The sequence below is a fragment of the Bufo bufo genome, chromosome 3 (genome assembly GCF_905171765.1).
Source record: "Bufo bufo chromosome 3, aBufBuf1.1, whole genome shotgun sequence".
Classification (NCBI taxonomy): domain Eukaryota; kingdom Metazoa; phylum Chordata; class Amphibia; order Anura; family Bufonidae; genus Bufo; species Bufo bufo.
Genome location: NC_053391.1, coordinates 325952296 through 325975643, shown reverse-complemented (window position 1 = coordinate 325975643; position 23348 = coordinate 325952296). Strand labels below are relative to the sequence as shown.

General features: G+C 41.9%; 1 protein-coding gene across 1 annotated transcript in view; it reads left to right on the top strand.

Moving 5' to 3' along the window:
* DLGAP3 (DLG associated protein 3) overlaps positions 1-23348 on the top strand; it is a 461591-nt gene that overhangs the window by 179019 nt on the left and 259224 nt on the right. The gene's annotated exons all lie outside the window — the stretch shown is intronic.

The following is a 23348-nucleotide window of genomic DNA, read 5'->3' as shown; positions in this document are numbered from 1 at the left end:
CATCTCTAGCTGGTCCTGCTCCTCCTCTCCTGTCACCTGTGTAGAAAAATCACCCATTTCGCTACACATTGCTTGTGCTCCCAAGTCCTCCTCCTCCTGCAGTTCAGCCCCCACATGGCTCATGTGGCCGTGAGATCAAGGCGCCATGTCTCCCGTCCCCTGACCAGCCATATTTACCAGCATCTGTTCCAGGACATGAAGCAGTGTAATGACATCATTTATCCCGTAGTCCTGTCGACTGACAAATAACGTGGCCTCCTCAAAGGGCCTGAGCAGACGGCAGGTGTCACGCATGAGCTGCCACTGGCTGACATCGAAGTTACACAGGGGAGTACTCCTGTCCGCTTGGATCATCAGGAAATTGTTTATGGCCTTTCTTTGTTCATACAGTCGGTCCAACATATGGAGGGTGGAATTCCAATGGGTGGAAACGTTGCATATCAGCCTATTTTGGGGGATCCCGTTCTGCAGCTGCAGCTCAAGGAGGGTCTGCTTGTGCTTTGCGGTGTACGAGTGGCTTAAGTGCATGCAAAGTTTCCTGGCCATTTTTAGGATGTCTTGCAGATGAGTGGCAGACCCTCCTTGATGCAGCGCCGAAACAATGTTCTTCCTATTGTCGGTCACATGGTTCCGATTTTGAGTTGTCGCGGAGAAAGCCAGGATTCGATTTCTTAATGAAGGACACAGAGCAGTTCCTCCCGTCTGTGACTTCATTAGCCCAGGCAAAACGAGGTGCAGAACAGCGTGACACCGCCGTGCTCTGCACATGTGGTATGCTGAAGGGGCACTGTGAATTGTCCTTGCAGTGGAGGCTGAGGACACGGTGGTGGATGAGGAGGCAGAAGCGAACATTGTTGTCGCAGGACCAACGGCGTGATAACGTGGAGGCGGAAGTGGCGTCACCTGGCCAAGTTGCTGGTGTGGCTGTGCAGGAACCACATTCACCCAGTGGGCTGTAAAGGACATGTATAGTCCCTGACTGTAGGCTCAAGGAGTGGCCCACCTTCTGTTCTACATGTGTGTGCACGGCTGGTACTGCCTTTTTGGCAAAGAAATGACGGCTTGGGATTCTCCACCTCGGCTCGGCACAAGCCATCAGTTCTTGGAAAGGTGCAGAGTCCACCACTTGGAAAGGGAGGGACTGCAGCACCAGCAACTTGGACAGGAGCACGTGCACGCATACTGTTGTCTCTTGGTAATCGATTCGGTGATCGATTGCTGATGGAATCAGTGAGGAGGAGCAGGAGCATCAAGACCAGCAGATGATGGGAAGGACAGACAGCTTCCTTTGGCTGATGTGGTGGAGCCTTGACTGCCTGAAACCGGGTGCGTGCCATTGGGTGATACAGCGTTTTTTGCGCCAGGCTGGACCACCACATCGGAGCCACGGTTCTCCCAGGCCACATTGGCACCCTGGCCACACTTCACTCTCTGCCCACAGATTCTACATATGGCCACGTTCACCTCCTCCGGCGGCTTAACAAAAAACTGCCACATAGCCGAGTAGGTGATTTTACTCCCAACACTATGCATTGTCTGACTGCTAACGCCGCTGCCTCCTTGAACCCCTGCACCGCTACTACCCGGGCAGGTAGGCTCCCACGAAGCGGGTGGTTTACCCCAGGCACGTTTGGCTCCCAACCTCCCACTGCTGCCACCCTGCTGACTCCCGCCCACGCTAGCGACTTGCTGGCTCACGGACAAGCTGCCACCCTCTTCTCCCGATGATGATGAAGCCCCTTCATCACCCGGCTCCCAAGTGCGATTAGTTACATCATCATCATCGAGTAGTGTCTGCACATCACTGATGTACTCCTCAATCATCACTGGGTCAGGAGTCTCACAGCTCACAACACCCAGGGCCGGCGTTAGGGGGGGTAAACAGGGCAATTGTGTCCCTGTGCCCCCTCATGTTTGCTCCCTGTGCCCCCTCCTGTGTGCTCTCTGTGCCCCCTCCTTTGCGCTCCCTGTGCCCCCTCCTGTGCCCCCCTGTGCGCTCCCTGTGCCCCCTCCTGTGCGCTCCCTGTGCCTCCTCCTGTTCGCTCCCTGTGCCCCCTCCTGCGCGCTCCCTGTGCCCCCTCCTGTGCGCTCCCTGTGCCCCCTCCTGCGTGCTTCCTGTGCCCCCTCCTGCGCTCTACCTGTGCCCCCTCCTGCGTGCTCCCTGTGCCCCCTCCTGGGTGCTCCCTGTGCCCCCTCCTGTGTGCTCCCAGTGCCCCCTCCTGTGTGCTCCCTGTCCCCCCTCCTGTGAGCTTTCTTGTGACCCCCTCCTGTGCGCTCCCTTGGCCCCCTCTGTATGCTCCCTGTTTGTGATCCCTGTGTCTGCTGTGTGCGCTTCCTGTGCCACCCCATGTGAGCCCACTGTGTGAGCTCCCTGTGGCCGCTGTGTGCGCTCCGTGTGCCCCCTCTGTGTGTGATCCCTGTGCCCGCTGTGTGTGCTTCCTGTACCCCCGCCCCCTGTGTGACCCCATTGTGTGAGCTCCCTGTGCCTTTGTGTGAGCTCCTTGTGTCCTGTGGGCTCCGTGTGACTCCAGGGCACTTGGGGGTGACAGACCAGGATTGCTAATGAAAGAATTTGTAAAGCTATGTTACACATTGTGGCCATATCACAGCCAGATTCCCCTTAACAGTGTCCTCCACAGATCCCCCATAACAGTGTGTTCTCCACAGATCCCTCATAACAGTGTGTCCTCCACAGATTCCACCATAATGGTGTGTCCTCCACAGATTCCGCCATAACAGTGTGTCCTCCACAGATTCCGCCATAACAGTGTGTCATCCACAGGTCCCCCATAACAGTGTGTCATCCACAGGTCCCCCATAACAGTGTGTCATCCACAGATCGCCATACACAGTGAGTCATCCACAGATCCCCCATAACAGTGTGTCCTCCACAGATTCCCCCTTAACAGTGTGTCATCCACAGGTCTCCCATAACAGTGTGTCATCCACAGGTCCCCCATAACTGTGTGTCATCCACAGATCCCCCATAACAGTGCGTCCTCCACAGGTCACTCATAACAGTGTGTCATCCACAGGTCCCCCATAACAGTGTGTCATCCACAGGTCCACCATAACAGTGTGTAATCCACAGGTCCCCCATAACAGTGTGTCATCCACAGATCCTCCATAACAGTGTGTCATCCACAGATCCCCATACACAGTGCGTCATCCACAGATCCCCCATAACAGTGTGTCCTCCACAGATTCCCCCATACAGAGTGTCATCCACAGGTCTCCCATAACAGGGTGTCATCCACAGTTCCCCCATAACTGTGTGTCATCCACAGATCCCCCATAACAGTGCGTCCTCCACAGGTCCCTCATAACAGTGTGTCATCCACAGATCCCCATACACAGTGCGTCATCCACAGATCCCCCATAACAGTGTGTCCTCCACAGATTCCCCCATACAGTGTGTCATCCACAGGTCCCCTATAATTGTGTGTCATCCACAGATCCCCCATAACAGTGCATCCTCCACAGGTCCCTCATAACTGTGTGTCATCCACAGGTCCCCCATAACAGTGTGTCATCCACAGGTCCCCCATAGCAGTGTTTCATCCACAGATCCCCCATAACAGTGTGTCATCCACAGATCCCCATACACAGTGCGTCATCCACAGATCCCCCATAACAGTGTGTCCTCCACAGATTCCCCCATACAGTGTGTCATCCAGAGGTCCCCCATAACAGTGTGTCATCCAGAGGTCCCCCATAACAGTGTGTCATCCACAGGTCCCCCATAACAGTGTGTCATCCACAGGTCCCCCATAACAGTGTGTCATCCACAGGTCCCCCATAACAGTGTGACATCCACAGGTCCCCCATAACAGTGTGACATCCACAGGTCCCCCATAACAGTGTGACATCCACAGGTCCCCCATAACAGTGTGACATCCACAGGTCCCCCATAACAGTGTGACATCCACAGGTCCCCCATAACAGTGTGTCATCCACAGGTCCCCCATAACAGTGTGTCATTAACAGATCCTCCATAACAGTGTGTCCTCCACAGATCCCCGATAACAGTGTGTCCTCCAAAGATCCCCCATAACAGTGTGACATCCACAGGTCCCCATAATAGTTTGTTGTCCACAGGTCCCCCATAACAGTGTGACATCCACAGTTCCCCCATAACAGTGTGTCATTAACAGATCCTCCATAACAGTGTGTCCTCCACAGAATCTCCATAACAGTGTGTCATCCACAGATCCCCCATAAAAGTGTGTATGCGCAGCATTATCTCCATTCACTGCTATGGAATTTCGGAAAATAAGAGAGCCAATGATCACCTATTATCAGAACACTCATAGCATAATGGAGGATGACCATGCATGCACACTGTGCTCTCCCTGCACTTCAGGGGCCAGGATGGGACAGCCCCTTTTTTTCAGCTTGTGGTTCTATAAACTGCACCATGAAAAAACAGAAGTGCCCTGGCCATTCATAACACGGGGTCCATGTCCAGAATTCCTATTGAAAATGGGAAGGAATTAAAATCCACGCCAAAACTGCATCAAAAAGTGTTTTATAAAAATATGTAAACTAAAATAATGGGCGAGCACACTTCATTTGTATCATATAGTGCATAAAATTTAATTAAATCCAATAAGTCAACACGTGATATAAATAAAATCCAATCATGCAATGAAATAAAATACAATAAAATACTATAAAACCTATGTGCTTGGATTAATACACTTAAATAAATACCGCAGATAAATAGGATGGTTTGCACAATATGGTGAAGTCCAATTAATGGTGTATGGATCAAAGTATCATATAAAAGTCCATTAATATGATAAGGTATCTTGAATTCTCCTATCCAGGAGATCTTTGGTCACAAATCTATTGTATAGATATTGCACCAGAAGTGTGTGCTGGTGTTGTAGCTCCAATATGAAAAAAAGAGTATATAGATCTCCTCTTTCAGTCTCTGGCCGACTGCATATAGTGGACTCCTGTATATTTCCTCAACCTTGGGTGCTGGTTAGTATGTACAAGTTCACTGGATGGTATTGCAAAGTCCCGTGGTCACTGTGAATATAGCAGCTTATGTATATAGTGCTTCTTACCTCCCTCGTGGTGGACGAGCTGTTTCCAGCGTGAGTCGGGCGACGCGGGATACTGCCGGCGTCTGGCTTCGTTCAGCTGCAGCTGACTTACCCGAAGTCTCACGAGATTTCTAAACGGGATTTCGTCCGGCACGACAAAGAGGGCACAGTGAGTCTCCAATATGTTCTTGGTTATTGAAAAAGTCCTTCAATTCAATTTTCACAGCATGGCCATGCTTGTGGACGTGGAGGTGCTTTAATTACAGGTATGCGATCCGGCCCATACGCGTTTCGGGAACTCTCCTTCCCTTCATCAGTGGTGTCGCATCACCTGTGGGCCTCCACCTTTTATATCTTAAGTAGCACCAAAATGTGGATCACTGGATTGTTTCTTCTCAAATGCAAACAAGTGGTTTCTTTGTGCATGCAATTTATAGACATCTCTTTGAATACTTTTGCGGTTTTTCACTAGTTATTCTCATCATTATACATATATCTGTTTGCACATAATATATAATATAAATTACGTATGGAGATTATTCAGTTTTAAAACGCCAACTATAAGTCACTAAAAAATCAGCATGCGTTTTTTATATACATATGCGTTTTTTATGCATGCGGTTTTTATGCGTTTTTTTGCAACTAACTTTAGCTAAATTTGTTCCCTCAATCAATATAAACAAAACTGTATGGACAGAATTTATACTATAGATTGCATATCAAAATTATGCGATATTGGAATAAAATTACATTTTTATTTTCAAAAGTTCACAATACTCTATTAATAAATATTAAAATGTTAAGATGAGACTTCATATAATAAAATGATAAAATGATATTGGCGGATAATCAGATTCATATGCCAAAAATTTTTTCAAATGTTTTATATACATTTTTATAAGGATCATATCCTGGGAGATAAGGTGATAGGCCATCTCTTACCAACCACACCATCTCTAACATTTACTAGAGCACCGAATCTAGGCCTAAAGGTAGCTCCATCTATTAAACCAACTAAACCAATAAATAAAGAGAATACAATTATGGGGACCTGGATGAAACTTACTGGTTTCTTCAAGTGTGGTAAATGTATGGCCTGTAGGTTAAACCCCACCCCCAGGAAAACAATTACTATCTCTTCTACCCAAAATACGTACAAATGGGAGATAAAGGAATGCCTCACTTGCAATACCGCCGGTGTCATCTACTTGATCCAGTGTCCATGTAAAAGACAGTATATAGGAAGAACTAAACGTCCAATGAAAACCAGATTGGCAGAACATGTAGCCAATATAAGGAAGGGCTACGACAAACATTGTCTGTCAAAACACTATAGGGACGTTCACAATAAAGACCCTTCACAACTGATCTTCATGGCACTGGAGAAGGTGGATAGACACTGGCGAGGAGGCAATTATATCAAACAGATGTCAAAATTAGAATCAAGACGGATATATGAGTTTGGATCTATGATACCAGCGGGTCTAAACGCAGAACTGGAGCTGTTTGGGTTCTTGTAGGCTGGATGCCCCCATTCTGACTCACACGCCGCAGTTTGGCCGATTATCGGCACTGCGTCGTGGACTCGGATGGGGGCCTCCAGCCATATATCATCTACATAGATCCCTGTCTATAAAGAACTATATTGGAAGGCTACCCCATGGTCAGGTGTCCCAACCACGGATCCTTATAAAAATGTATATAAAACATTTGAAAAAAAATTTGTCATATGAATCTGATTATCCGCCAATATCATTTTATCATTTTATTATATGAAGTCTCATCTTAACATTTTAATATTTATTAATAGAGTATTGTGAACTTTTGAAAATAAAAATGTAATTTTATTCCAATATCGCATAATTTTGATATGCAATCTATAGTATAAATTCTGTCCATACAGTTTTGTTTATATTGATTGAGGGAACAAATTTAGCTAAAAAACGCATGAGTTGCAAAAAAACGCATAAAAACCGCATGCATAAAAAACACATATGTATATAAAAAAACGCATGCTGATTTTTTAGTGACTTATAGTTGGCGTTTTAAAACTGAATAATCTCCATACGTAATTTATATTATATATTATGTGCAAACAGATATATGTATAATGATGAGAATAACTAGTGAAAAACCGCAAAAGTATTCAAAGAGATGTCTATAAATTGCATGCACAAAGAAACCACTTGTTTGCATTTGAGAAGAAACAATCCAGTGATCCACATTTTGGTGCTACTTAAGATATAAAAGGTGGAGGCCCACAGGTGATGCGACACCACTGATGAAGGGAAGGAGAGTTCCCGAAACGCGTATGAGCCGGATCGCATACCTGTAATTAAAGCACCTCCACAAGCATGGCCATGCTGTGAAAATTGAATTGAAGGACTTTTTCAATAACCAAGAACATATTGGAGACTCACTGTGCCCTCTTTGTCGTGCCGGACGAAATCCCGTTTAGAAATCTCGTGAGACTTCGGGTAAGTCAGCTGCAGCTGAACGAAGCCAGACGCCGGCAGTATCCCGCGTCGCCCGACTCACGCTGGAAACAGCTCGTCCACCACGAGGGCGGTAAGAAGCACTATATACATAAGCTGCTATATTCACAGTGACCATGGGACTTTGCAATACCATCCAGTGAACTGGTACATACTAACCAGCACCCAAGGTTGAGGAAATATACAGGAGTCCACTATATGCAGTCGGCCAGAGACTGAAAGAGGAGATCTATATACTCTTTTTTTCATATTGGAGCTACAACACCAGCACACACTTCTGGTGCAATATCTATACAATAGATTTGTGACCAAAGATCTCCTGGATAGGAGAATTCAAGATACCCTATCATCTTAATGGACTTTTATATGATACTTTGATCCATACACCATTAATTGGACTTCACCATATTGTGCAAACCATCCTATTTATCTGCAGTATTTATTTAAGTGTATTAATCCAAGCACATAGGTTTTATAGTATTTTATTGTATTTTATTTCATTGCATGATTGGATTTTATTTATATCACGTGTTGACTTATTGGATTTAATTAAATTTTATGCACTATATGATACAAATGAAGTGTGCTCGCCCATTATTTTAGTTTACATATTTTACCTTCTGAGGGTGGGTGTCCCTCACCTTTGGGCTAGCAGCACCTGTTCCACATCTCCGTCTTGAGTGAGCCACCGCCCCACTATTTGTTTTATAAAAATAGTCAGAAAAAAACACATCCCAAAAAAAAACTGATGCGGATTCTGCATTAGGTTTTATTAAGCACAGAAAATACTCTGTGTGAACATACCCAAAGAGGCTGCAGGATCAGCAGTTTACAGTGGAAAGGCTAAAGAGAGATAATGTGGCATTCTGCAATCAGCTACTGTGCCTACAAAGTCCTGTCAAACTGCTAGTCCAATATTTCAGGATTTGGGGCCACACTTTTTGCCACAATTTTGCCCAGGGTCACACTTTGTCTAAAACCGGCCCTGGCAACACCAGCTCCCACGCCACTCTCCTCATCGCTACTTGCCCACCTAGCGGAGGTAGTGGCGGATTTCTCCTCCAGATCTTGGCTGGGCAGTAGCTGCTGACACTCCTCTAGTAGCTCTTCCTCGCTGAAAAGTGAAGCCGAGCCTACGGCATATAATACTTCTCACGGTGAGTGAACTGAAAATGACAGAGGAAGGTTCAGGACAGGGCCTGCTCCCGGGCCGTGCCAATTAAGCGTCATGTCAGAGGAACCCACCAACTCTTGGCTGGGGGTGTCTGATGTCACTTGAGACGAAGTCAACCATTCAAGAATCACTGGGTTGCTGGTCAAGACATGATGGCTAGATGACACTGGGAGCTCAGGCCTCTCGCTGTGACCCCTGCTACCACGCCCCCTTACTCTGCTGCGACCTCTGCCTGCGCCAGAAACATTTAGGCCTCTGCCACTCCCCTGTGCAGGTCCTGGCACGTCTCTGTTTGACATACTGTTGGTTCAAATAATCAAATGTTAGATCAAATATTTTTTATTTTGCCACTAATATACGTCAAACAGGACTTTAGAGTATATCACTGCACCACTGAATGGCAATTAGGCCCTAATTATTTTCAACTTTTACACAACACAACAGGCTTTTCAACAGATAAGTGCAACACTGAACGGCGAATATATTTTTATTTCGCCACTAATACACGGCAAACAGGGCTTTAGAGTATATCGCTACACCGCTGAACGGCAATTAGGCCCTAATTTTCTTCTACTTTAACACAACAGGCTTTTCAATAGATAAGCGCAACGCTGGACGGTGAATTTCTTTTTATTTTGCCACTAATACATGGCAAAAAGGGCTTAACATAAAATTGCACCGCATAAGGGCAAATAAGACGTGGTGTAGAAATATTTCTTTGTAATAAACCCTGTTAAATGGCTGTATCAAACAGCACTTGCACCCCAATAACAAGAACGGTTTGCTGGAATGACAGAGCTGTATAATGGCAATTTGGATCCACAGTCAGTGCAGCAAGGGGTAACAGGATTTTTACATAGATATGCCATTTCACTACCCAGTACATTGTGCCCAGCGTGTGCCACTGTGTAATGCAAGCCCTCTTATTATTATGCGCTTCCTGGTTTTATAAACACCCTACATGTGGCCCTTATCTTTTGCCTGGACATACAACAGGACTTAAGAGTGAAAGAGCATCATGCGCATCTGAGGCCCAATGTAGTGATTTACGCATCTTGTGCTGACAAGAGTAATGATTCTGGGGTGAAATAATAAATGGGACCCCTGAAAAGTTACCTAATTTTTAAACTCTGCCCATCAACGTATTAAGGGATTGAGTGAACATTTTGATACTACAGATATTTTGCACAAAGTAATGTGCAGCATACCGTGCAAAGTGAAAATTGCAAGTTTTTTTTACAGATAAGGCATTATAGTGCTCACAATGTGGTAGTCAGTATGTGCCTTCTAAGACACACTATGCCCATTAAATTGTGGGTGGTATTGAAATGCCATAAATGTGGACCTAAAATGCTGTTTGGGTATGCTGCAGAGTTACATAGTTACTGTACATAGTTAATATGGTTGAAAAAAGACATATGTCCATCAAGTTCAACCAAGGGATAGGTGGGGATGCGAATCCCAAAAGGAAATGAGACTCAGATTTCTACACATTTTCATAAGCATTAATGTTTTTTACTTTTAAGAATTCGTCTAAACCCTTTTTGAAACTGTCCACTATTCCTGCTGTGACCACGTCCTGAGGAAGTGATGCGGGGAGCACACGGCAGGTGCCCACAAGTTATGAACCGCTGTTTGCAGGCTGCAATACGGCCACGGCCGGGCAACGGCCGTGTGCATGAGGCCTTATGTGAGGGCTTGTTTTTTGCTGGATAAGGTGATGGTTTCATCGGTACTATTGTGGGGTACATGCAACTTTTAGATAACTCTATATTAGTCTTTTTTTTTTACATTGTTCACCTGACAGGGTTGGTGATGTGATATTTTTATAGAGCTGATCTTTACAGACATAGAGATACCGAATATGATATTTTTTTTTATTTTCTTTTTTCTTTTTTTTTTTTATTGTAAATGTCTTGTTGAGGAACAATGTTTTTTATATGAACACTTTTTTCTTTTTACTTTTTTTTTTACTTTTTATTTTTGTCCCTCTATGGGATATGAACTACATGCTGTATTGTACTGCATTGGAACTGTCAGTTTTACACTGACAGTTCCCTATGAGACCCAGCCTGGTAGCTGGTTCCTTATAGGCTTCCATAGCTATCAGGTCCTGAGCCTTTTGTAAAGCCCCAGGCTGCAGCTATCAGCACCCTGCAATCGCACCACAGGGAGCCAATGAAGTCAGAGAGGGAGCGCCTTCCCTCTGTAAACCCCTTTGATGCTGCGGTCAGCATAGACCATGGCATTTAACTGGTTAATCCAGCAGCTTTAAAGTTTTCACCGGCTGTCAGTAACAGCTGCTGGTTGGGCAAGCACAGCTCCTGTGCCCACCCAATCAGTGGGCCAAACTTTTATGGTACTTACGAAAGAAGCACACCAGCTTATACAGTGCCTTGCAAAAGTATTCACCCCCTTGTCTTTTTTCGTATTTTGGTGCCTCACAACCTGGTATTAACATGGATTGTTTGATGATTTGCATAATTAAATTTACAGAACATACCCACAACTTTGAAGATTATATATTTTTTTTTATTGTGAAGCAAACAACAAATAGGACAAAATAACAGAAAAAGTCAATGTACATAACTATTCACCCCCTTAAAGTCAATACTTTGTACAGCCACCTTTTGCGGCAATCACAGCTCCAAGTCGCTTTGGATAAGTCTCTATGAGCTTGCCACATCTTACCACTGTGATTTTTGCCCATTCCTCCTTGGAAAACTGCTCCAGCTCCTTCAAGTTGGATGGTTTGCGCTTGTGAACAGCAATCTTTAAGTCTGACCACAGATTTTCTATTGGATTGAGATCTGGGCTTTGACTAGGCCATTCCAACACATTTACATGTTTCCCCTTAAACCACTCAAATGTTGGTTTAGCAGTGTGTTTGGGGTCGTTGTCCTGCTGGAAGGTGAACCTCCGCCTTAGCCTCAAATCACGCACAGAGTTGTCCAGGCTTTGCTCAAGAATATCCCTGTATTTAGCACCATCAATCTGTCCCTCAACTCTGACCAGTTTCCCAGTCCCAGCTGCTGAAAAACATCCCCACAGCATGATGCTGCCACCACCATGTTTCACTGTGGGGATGGTGTTCTTTGGGTGATGTGATGCGTTGGGTTTTTGCCAGACATAGCGTTTTCTTTAATGGCAGAAAAGTTAAATTTTAGTCTCATCAGACCAGAGCACCTTCCTCTATACATTTTGGGTGTCTCTCACATGCCTTTTTTCAAACTCACAATGTGCCTTTTTGTTTTTAGCTGAAAGTAATGGCTTTCTTCTGGCCACTCTGCCATAAAGCCCAACTCTATGGAGCATACGGCTTATTGTCGCCCTATGTACAGATACTCCAGTCTCTGCTGTCGAACTCTGCAGCTCCTCCAGGGTTACCTTAGGTCTCTGTGCTGCCTCTCTGATTAATGCCCTCCTTGTCCGGTCCGTGAGTTTTGGTGGGCGGCCGTCTCTTGGCAGATTTGCTGTTGTGCCATGTTCTTTCCATTTGGTTATGATAGATTTGATGGTGCTCTTGGGCATCATCAAAGATTTGGATATATTTTATAACCTAACCCTGAATTGTACTTCTCAACAACATTGTCCCTTACTTGTTTGGAGAGTTCCTTGGTCTTCATGGCAGTGTTTGGTTAGTGATGCTTCTTGCTTAGGTGTTGCAGCCTCTAGGGCCTTTCAAAAGAGGTGTGTATATGTAATGACCGATCATGTGACACTTAGATTGCACACATGGTGGACATCATTTCACTAATTATGTACTTCTGAAGGTAATTGGTTGCACCAGAGCTTTTTATGGTCTTCCTAACAAAGGGGGTGAATACATACGCACATGCCAATTTTCTGTTTTCTATTTCTAAACAATAGTTTTATTTATATATTTTTCTCATTTCACTTCACCAACTTAGACTATTGTGTTCTGATCCATTACATAAAATTCAGATAAACAAAACATTGAACTTAAGGCTGTAATGTAACAAAATATGAAAAAAGTGAATACTTTTGCAATGCACTGTATATATCCCCATTAGAAACCATGTAACCTGTCTAATATCTGTCAGAGGTTTAACTCACATGTAAAAACCATGCTATAACTAAGTGCATCTCAATGCCCATGGCTACACAAACACTACAAAAACCTATTAAGAATTATAGCCAGACCAACTTATTAATAATCAGTTATCCTTTATTAAATCACATGTAAAAGATATTTCTGATTACACTGCACAGTGTTTATTATTTTATTGTTATACTGTTATTTTAATCATTATTTTAATTTTATGTTGTTTTCTCTCCCCCTTCCCTTTCTTTTTCCTCCCTCCCCCAGCCCCTTCCCTTGTCCTCTCCCCTCCTCTTCTTTTTCACTTCTCCTCCTTACACATACCGGTATTTATTTTTTATTTTTTGCATTTTATCAAGTCAATAAATTATTATTGATTATTAATCAGTGTGGTCTGGCTATAATTCTTCCCACAGTGTCGTACATGTACTGTGTGCTGAGCTGAGTGCTCCAGAACAAGTCATTCTATGTAGGTACCCTCCATCCTAGCTAATAGGGTTCCTTTTGAATGGGGTACCCTACTACAGAACTTTATGATATAGAGATTAGATACAGTAATTTTTTTTTACAATTACAGTGCAATGCAAGACTTATTATATACTAAATCAAATGATTTAATCACAAAATTATGCTTTTTGGAGAGGTACAGTACATATCTCCTTGCAGAGATCCAACTGGTTTCAGTAATCCTACTGTTAGGGCGTACTAAGGTCACCATCCAGACTACTGCCAGTGTACCCCAAAACTGCTACCAGTCTTAAAAAATCACTCTGGGTGGTAGAAGGGTTAGGTCACCCAAGGTTATTCATTAGAGCCCACTGCCAGGCTGGATGGACTCTGCTGCTAGGAACCGAGGTTATATCTGTGGAGCAGTGAATAGAAAACTAGTGCAGGCAAGCTAGTGGCAGACCTACCAGAATAATCAGGGAGGTGCAAAAGGAAGTTGACAAAGGGTCAAAGTCAGAAGAGCTAAAGCGTTAATCCAGAGACCAGCCAAAGTCACTTCAACAGGAGGATCAATGTTAGCACAAACAGAAAACACAGAGTATCGCACAGTACAGAACTACAACAAAATGACCAGCAAGTCAATCATGAATCAGCAGTCTAACCCCCACCGCCAGCTCTGGGATTGGACACAACATCAGAAATCTGATTGGCTCCTCCTCCAATTACAATGACATCTTGACTTGGCTGGGTGAACTCCTGACACTTACAGGCATGTTCCCTGGGAAAATGTGCTAATTAGTTATGCTCTGGAAGGATGAAAACTGTCTTCCTAGTTCCACCTATAGGTAGCTACGTTACTAGTCAGTGTTAAAGGGCATAACAAACCAGAGACACTCATCTAGAGACTGTTTACGAGCTTTTGCTCATTGTTAGTACGGAATAATTTCTCTTCCTTAGGCTACTTTCACACTTGTGTTGTTTTCCGGTATTAACCTCTTAAGGACCCTGCCATAATTCACCTTAAGGACCCGGCCATTTTCTGTGGTGATAACTTTAAAACACTTCTACTTATCCAGGCCATTCTGAGATAGTTTTCTCGTCACGTATTGTACTTCATGACAATGGTAAGATTGAGTCAAAAAAAGTATTTATAAAAAAATTCCAAATTTACCCAAATTTTCTAAAAAATTAGCAAATTTCCAAATTTCAATTTCTCTACTTTTATAATAGATAGTAATACCTCCAAAAATAGTTATTCCTTTACATTACCCATATGTCTACTTCATGTTTGGATCATTTTGTGAATGCCATTTTATTTTTTGGGGACGTTAGAAGGCTTAGAAGTTTAAAAGCAAATCATGAAATTTTTCAGAAAATTTCTAAAACCCACTTTTTCAGGACCAGTTCAGGTCTGAAGTCACTTTGTGAGGCTTACATAATAGAAACCACCCAAAAATGACCACATTTTACAAGCTACACCCCTCAAGGTATTCAAAACTGATTTTACAAACTTTGTTAACCCTTTAGGTGTTTCACAAGAATTAATGGAAAATAGAGATAACATTTCAAAATTTCACTTTTTTGGCAGATTTTCCATTTGAATCCATTTTTTCCAGTTACAAAGCAAGGGTTAACAGCCAAACAAAACTCAATATTTATGGCCCTGATTCTGTAGTTTACAGAAACACCCCATATGTGGTCGTAAACTGCTGTACAGGCACATGGCAGGGCGCAGAAGGAAAGGAATGCCATACGTTTTTTGGAAGGCAGATTTTTGCTGGACTGTTTTTTTGAAACCATGTCCCATTTGAAGCCCCCCTGATGCACCCCTAGAGTAGAAACTCCAAAAAAGTGGCCCCATTTTAGAAACTACGGGATAGGGTGGCAGTATTGTTGGTACTAGTTTAGGGTACATATGATTTTTGGTTGCTCTATATTAAACTTTTTGTGAGGCAAGGTAACAAGAAATAGCTGTTTTGGCAAAGTTTTTATTTTTTGTTATTTACAACATTCATCTGACAGTTTAGATCATGTGGTATTTTTATAGAGCAGGTAGTCACGGATGTGACAATACCAAATATGACTACTTTTTTTGGTTGTTTGTTTCAGTCTTACATAACAAAGCATTTTTGAAAAAAAAAAAAGATTTTTTTAGTGTCTCCACATTTTGAAAGCTGTAGTTTTATTTATTTTTTGGGTGACTGTCTTATTTAGGGGCTAATTTTTTCGGGATGAGATGACGGTTTGATTGGTACTATTATAGGGTGAATATGACTTTTTGATCGCTTGCTATTACACTTTTTGTGATGTAAAATGTAAAAATGGCTTTTTACACCTTTTTTTAATTTATTTCTTAACGGTATTCACCTGAGGGGTTAGGTCATGTGATATTTTTATAGAGCAGGTTATTATGGACGCGGCAACACCTAATATGTCAACTTTTTTTTTATTTATGTAAGTTTTTACACAATGATTTCATTTTTGAAATAAAAAAAATCATGTTTTAGTGTCTCCATAGTCTGAGAGCCATAGTTTTTTCAGTTTTTGGGCGATTATCTTAGGAAGGGTACCATTTTTGCGGGATGAGGTGACGGTTAGATTGGCACTATTTTGGGGTGCATATGACTTTTTGATCGCTTGTTATTACACTTTTTGTGATGTAAGGTGATAAAAAAGGCTTTTTTTTATACAGTTTTAATTTTTATTTTTTTGCGGTGTTCATCGTAAGTCATGTAATATTTTTCTAGAACAGGTTCTTACATAAGTTTTACACAATAACAGCATTTAAAAAAAAAAAAAAAATGTTTTAGTGTCTCCCTATTCTGAGCCATAGTTTTTTTATTTTTTGGGCGATTTTCTTAGGGCTCATTTTTTGCGGGATGATGTGACGGTTAGATTGGTACTATTTTGTCAGGCATACGCCTTTTTGATCGCTTGGTGTTGCACTTGTAATGATATCAGGTGACAAAAAAGTGGCTTTTTTTAGCACCGTTTTTATTTTTATTTTTTTGACAGTGTTCACCTGAAGGGTTAGGTCATGTGAAATGACGATACCTAATGTCTACTTTTCTTTTTTTAACTTTTTTTTACTTGAAACTTTTTATTAACTTTTTTAAACTTTATTATTTGTCCCACTCTGGGACTTCAACATTACAGGGTCCGATCCCTGTTTCAATGCAGCACAATACATCTGTATTATGCTATATTGAACTGTTAGTGTCTTACACTGTAAGACGCTAACAGTTGCCTAGGAGATTCAGCCTGGGGCTGCCGTGGCAACCATCGAGTCCTCGCCACAGCAGCGCGGGGACCCGATGGATGAGGTGAGGGAGCACAAACCTCCCATATGCCGCTAAGTACCGGCCCTTTAGGACGAGCATTCTCGTCCTGGGTCCTTATCATGTTAAGATCCGGCAGAAGATCTCAAAACGTTTCCGTTTAGTCCTCATGCATTGTGAATGGAAAGAGATTCGTTCAGAAAAGCATCAGGATGTCTTCCACTCTGTCAGCATTCCGCTTTGTGACCGGACACAAAACAGCTGCAAACTGCGGTTTTGTGTCAGGTCAAGAAAACGGATCTGTCACTGAAAACAATGGTGACAGATCCTTTTTTTAGGAGCCTAAAAAACGGATCTGTCACCCATTGACCTTCAATGTGTTTAGTGACGGATCTGTTTTTTTTCCGTTTTGATTTCACAAAACCACATCCTAATGGAATGGATGGATCCTGATGTGCAAAATCAAAATGGATCCATTTAATTCCAATATTGAGATCCTCTGCCGCATCTCAATACTGGAATTAACAAGGCAAGTGTGAAAGTAGCCTTATATAGTACCAACGTATTTTGCAGTGCCTTTACACATACTATCATCACCTGATGTTCACATGTCGGTCTTTGAAGCGCGGGAAGAAACTGGAGAACCCGCAGGAAACACAGACATACACTTTCAGATTTTACTCTTGGTAGGATCTGAATTCCGGACCCCAGTGTTGTAACCTTGCTGCCCATACAGAGTACAGAACAGGGTTATGGTGTTGTGTTTAAGATGTGTTTGATGCACCTCTTGACAAGTACAGGTGCTCTTTGCAGAGATCCAATTGGTGATTCCTGGAAATATGTATGCAATAACCTTTCCTCCAGAGGTAAGAAAACTGCCTCTCTAGTGTCATCTATTGGAAGCTGCATTATAAATCAGTGTCCAACCCATTAAAAAACCCTGAAAAATGACAGTGACGTTCTACGTGCACAGGTCACTGTGCAGCCAATCATTGGCCTCAGATATCATATCTGCACTTTTTAATAACATAGTGGAAGTGCTGGGAAAGTATTATCTATTGCTGATCACAGTCTCCACCATCTACACATCTTCAATTTGATAATTGTACTTCAAATAAAAGAAAGATTTTTCCATACATTGCAAACCCCTTTAAAAGGCATCTGTCAGCAGATCTGTACCTATGAATCTGGGTGACCTGTTACATGTGCACTTAGCAGCTGAAGACACCGTGTTGGTCCCATGTTCATATTTTTCTGCATTGCTGAGTAAAATGATGTTTCAACATATGCAAATGAGCCTCTAAGAGCAACAGGGGCGTTGCTGTTACACCTAGAGGCTCTGCTCTCTTTGCACCTGCTGTGCCTTCTTCACTCTGATTGATAGGGTCAAACATGATGATATTTTCACTGTCTGGTCCTGTCAATCAAACTGAAGAAACTGTGGCATTTGCAGAGGGAGCAGAGCCTCTAAGAGTAACAGAAACACCCCCGTTGCTCCTAGAGTCTCATTTGCATATATTTAAACATCATTTTAAATGTTTTTAACATGGGACCAACACAGATGCCTTCAGCCAGTTTCATAGGTACAAATCTACTGACAGATGACCTTTAAAGGGGTTTGCAGTTTCATGATATTGGTGACCTATCCTCAGGACAGGTCATCAATATTAGTGGGGGTCTGTGAGCACTATGTCCTCTTCAGTGTTTTCCTGCACACCATCCAGATTGTAATGTCAATGCTGTGTACGTGAATGGTACAAACAGCTGTAATGACACTACACCGAATTATAGGACAAAGTAGACCACGTTCAAGTAAACATTGAAAAGGATTAAGTGCTCACATGAGCACCGTGACCCCTTCAACCAGCTGATCATCTGGGGTCCCGGGAGACCCTCACCAATCTGATATTGATGGCTTGTCTTGAGGATACTGGACAACCCTTTAATATTTATATGGTAAATTTTAATGGAAATATTTTATACAGATGGTGCTCTGCTCTATTTAAGTATTGGACCTCAGAGAGCTATGCTATTTCAGTAGTTTGTGTTCTAGAATAACACACTAGCTCACAAATAGCATAGCTCACAATGACAATGGTCAGAGTAGCATGCCATCTGTACAGTTTCCTACATTTGTATAAACTATACAGTATATATAAATGGGATAGGAGTCTCCCTTTTATTCTGGTTGTTTCAGCCTGCGTTTAGAAATTGTTTACCCTAAATGATCTTGAAGGTACATCACAACATCACCTTCCTTGTGTAGCCACAGCATTCAGCTGCTTACTTTTCAGGAAACCATAGCACATTTTTAAAGGGATTGTCTCTCTTCAGTAAGTGGCGTTTATCATGTAGAGAAAGTTAATAGAAGCCACTTACTAATGTACTGTGATTGTCCATAATGCTTCCTTTGCTGGCTGGATTCATTTTTCCATCACGTTTTACACTGTTCGTTTTCTGGGGTTATATCTTACGTGCTGCATATCCACGTCTAAGCGTGCTCCCATGGTCCTGACCACCAGAGAGACCAGTGCTTTTTCCTATAGTGTGCAATCATGGCCACTAGTACTGGATTGCAGGGTGGTCGTAAACGCCTGGAAACGAGCAGTGTATAATATGATGGAAAAATGAATTAAGCCAGCAAAGGAGGCAATATGGAAAATCACAATACATTATCAAGTGCCTTGTATTATGGTAACTTTTAGAGATGAGTGAATTTTTTAAAAGTTCGATCCTGTAGATTTTTTGCATTTTTTTTGTAAGTAGTAGGTGCAATGACAGGGAGCTGTGATAGCACCAAACACCCCCCCCCCCCCCCCCCCCCCGTCATTGTACCACTCAGATGTCGTGTTCATACATGAAGTGTAAAAACTGTGTACAATTAGCATAATTTATTTTTTTTAGCAAACTTACCGCCTCCATTTGCTCGCGAAGGGCCGGCCGCCGCCATCTTGCTTGAAGATCTGGTGTGAGAGCGCGAGATTATGTCATCACTGCGCCTTGGATTTCGTCCGAGCTCTTCAATCAAGATGGCGGCTGGCGGCCCGTCGCAAGCAAATGGAGGAGGTAAGTATGATTTATTTTTTATTTTTTTACATTATTTCAGGTTAAATCAATTCACTAACCCGAAGCACAAGGAAATTTGGCTTCGAGGCGAATCAAATTGATCCTGAAATTCCGATCAAATTCCACTTCGTAGGATTCGATTCGCTCATCTCTAGTAACTTTGTCTACGTCATAAATGCCATTTGCAGAACTGAGGAATAATTGCTGCTCATTGCAATCTATTGGCCATATGTCAGCGGTTGATCAGAAGATCGCTATAGATTATTTGGCCACCCCTAGTCTACTGCCGAATACCTGTACTCTATAAACTAAAGGTTCTAATCTTAGTATTGTGCTATAGATGTCACATTACAGACAGCAACTGTCTCCTTATTGTAAGTCTCCAGAAACTTTTCCTAAGATAAAGGTTGAGAAGACTCAGTATTGACGTTTTTATGCTTGTCTTTTGAGGGTTTTTTTTAAAGATATTTCTTATAAACCACACAAAGGAATGGATCCTTTAAGAATTTATTGTACATGTCTTTGGAATGCAAATTAATGTAACCAGTTTTTAACTTTAAAAAAAATGTATCTTCTGTGTTCACTTTGAATCCATCTTTAAGCCGGGCTCACACCTGCATTGTTATTTCCATTGTTCTGCCCCATAATAGGAGCAGAACAAAGAAAATAAGGGTCATACCAGATCCATCACTTGACACATCAGTAGCACTCGATGGACCTCATTGACTACAATGGTGTACATTGGGTTTGTGTCATTGTGCCCATCATTTTACCAGACAAACTAGTACAACATGTTGTACTATTTTGCCCGGCATTTGCGATGGAATATGCAACAGTGGCTCCTAATGAATCCTCCAACGCAGATTTGAAGAAAACCTTATTCTGATGACAAGGATTCCACATCACAGATTTGTATGCTGCAATTTGGAGATCATGGGCACTTGTAAAATGAGTCAATTTTATTGCAGTATCACAACAGACATGAAGGCTTATTTTACCCGGGAATTACTCAGGGCCCAAGCTCGCCAAGGTTTAGGATACAGAGGAATCATAAATCACAGGAACAATACCTAGTAAGTGCAGTATCAATTTGAAAAGAATCATATGTAACCACCATTTGACGTTCTTGAGTTACTGTTACTGTCATAAGAGCGGGTGCTAGCACAACTAAGCAACCACAAGCAGCGCAATAGGAATATATTTCTCTGTTCTTTTCCTGTTATACAAAATGTACTCCAAAAATGAAAACTCAAGTATCATAAAAAAATAAGACTGAGTTGGCTGTTATGAATTATAGTTCAAAGAGGTTTTTAAAACTTCAGGATAGGTCATCAATATCAGATCATCGGGGGTCCAATCAAATGTTGGAAAGGGCTGTAGTATATGAAGACAAGGCAATAAATTGTACAGTGGCTATACTTAGTGCTGTAGCTTAGTCCTATTCACTTGAATAGGACTAAGCTGTAGGAAGACAATGTGGCCAATGGGTGTAATGTCACAAGCTGAAGAACAGCTAATTGATGGGGGTACTGAGAGTTGGACCCCCATTGATCTCACTGATCTGATACTGATAACCTATCCTGAGAATAGGTCATCAATATTTTAGGCTATAGCTTTATTTATGTTTTGCTGTTCTCGTACTTATTGTAGTTTGTTGCCATTATAAGGAGATAATACAACCCTGATGATGTCATATACTGTATTGCTTCTCAGTTGATCATAACCCTAGCTTTGCTTGATCATAGTAAGTCTCATTTAAGGATAAAATTGAATTGTGAGAAGGAAAGATATGAAAGGTCCCAACCCAGACAAATAATTATTAAAGAAAACCTACACCATACCAGACATGATACAGATCCTTGTGGCAAAATATTTTATACATTGATCTGTAAGACCATGTTCAGATGTGGTGTATTATTTTTTGTGGACACTGGATGTGGATTGTGCACCATACATCTGCATTAAAGTACAGTACAATGTATGCAAATGAAGATTTAAAAAAAAGCCCATTCACCCTGTGTGGAAAAATATCATTGTAGACGTGAGAGCATTCTGTGCTCTCTCACTGATTACTTTGGATTTTGCCAGACTTCAGCCCTTGCAATGCAAAGGGTAATTTAAGGGGAAATGTTGCACTTGGCCTTAGTATTTAAATCCAATGCATAATATTAAAGGGTTTATCCTATAAAAAGTATTACTATACAGTGAACACAACATTTTAAATGCAATTAAATGCATTTTTATTTTAATATGCATGCAATAAATATTTTCTTTGTCTTTAATTTTCCCCTTTGGTAGCGCTCGCTGCTGTTTATGTTTTTGGTCCACGTTTTGCTGTATTCAGTGGTGGACTAACAGTAACTTACCTGTTCCCTTCCCTTCTTCTCGGTACCTGTGTAGTGATCTCACAATTAAGTAATCCAGATACCTTTCATTCATTCATTCTTTGCTATGTCTGAAATATTATTATTTATTATTAAAGCGCCATTCATTCCATTGCGCTGTACATATGTAAAGGGGTGCACATACATAATACAGACCATTGCACTAAGCATCAGCAAGACGAGTTACAAACGGCTTACAATCTACGAATTTATAGAAATGCATGGCTATATTTCTCTCTAGACAGTGAAGGAAATTGTGGGGCATTACATACCACATGTATTTCTGGGGCAATATTGAGGGACGACCATTTAATCTGCAAAGGAGGAAGGGGTTCCCAACAGCTAATTGCAATGCATCCTAGCAGATGTGTGCGGTTAATGAGCTCCTGCTCGACCACAAAAAGGGAAGAAACTTCTTTAGATGAGCGGATAAGTAAATAAAAAACCCTTAGAAAATCCAATATTAAACGTCCTTTAGCCACTTTTTTTATATTAACTTTTTAAATTGGCTTCAGGTAGCCCAAGGCATGCAAGATTTTTGTTGTAGTACACATTAGTTTCTTGCAAGGCAGCAGACAACAAAAGATAAAGAAATCTAGCCCAGAGCTTTAATTTTCAGTAATGCAAGGAATTCTATGGTAAAGGTTTAGTAAAGGTGTACTTTGCTTTCATCTACTATACTGTGTTTGTCTGCAGCATGTATCATTAACTCACCTTTTCTGTCAGAATTTATAATCATAACACTAAAGTTACGGATATTACCCATTATTGTATCAACCTTTGACCGTTTTGTTACAGAGTTTATATAATCTTATATATAAGAGTGAGGAGACAGTCACTTCCCAGTTGATCAAATAGATTTTTTTATCAAAAGAAAATAATAATAATAATAATAATTATAGAGTTTCCACAACCTTCACTAACCACACATTTATGAAAATGACTAAAAATAGTCCTCTACAGTACCCTACAGCAGCGCTTCCTAAACTGTGAAGCAAGGTTCAATGGTCAGATTCCCCACCTCCCCCCCCCCCCGCCCTTGCAAATTAAACACTGGTATGGGCAGTTTTTAGAGATTATATGGTCCACATTCTTTTTTTCATAGTTGCACTAGTCTTTGGTTTAGCAGCATTACTGACCCTTTTGGTGTTTTGGTGCTTAATTTAATTTTTATAGGGTTTATGAGACAAATTTTAAGATAAATTGGTCATTTTTTTAAATGTTGGCATGGAATATGAACAATTGTGATACTTGGATATTACCATATTTTGGATGGTGATGTCCAGTAGAATAATATTGAGAAACCCTAAGGTAGACCTTGCAGACCTTTACATTGTCACCCAGTGGTGGATGCTCATACATCATATCCTCCTATCTCTTTCAAGCC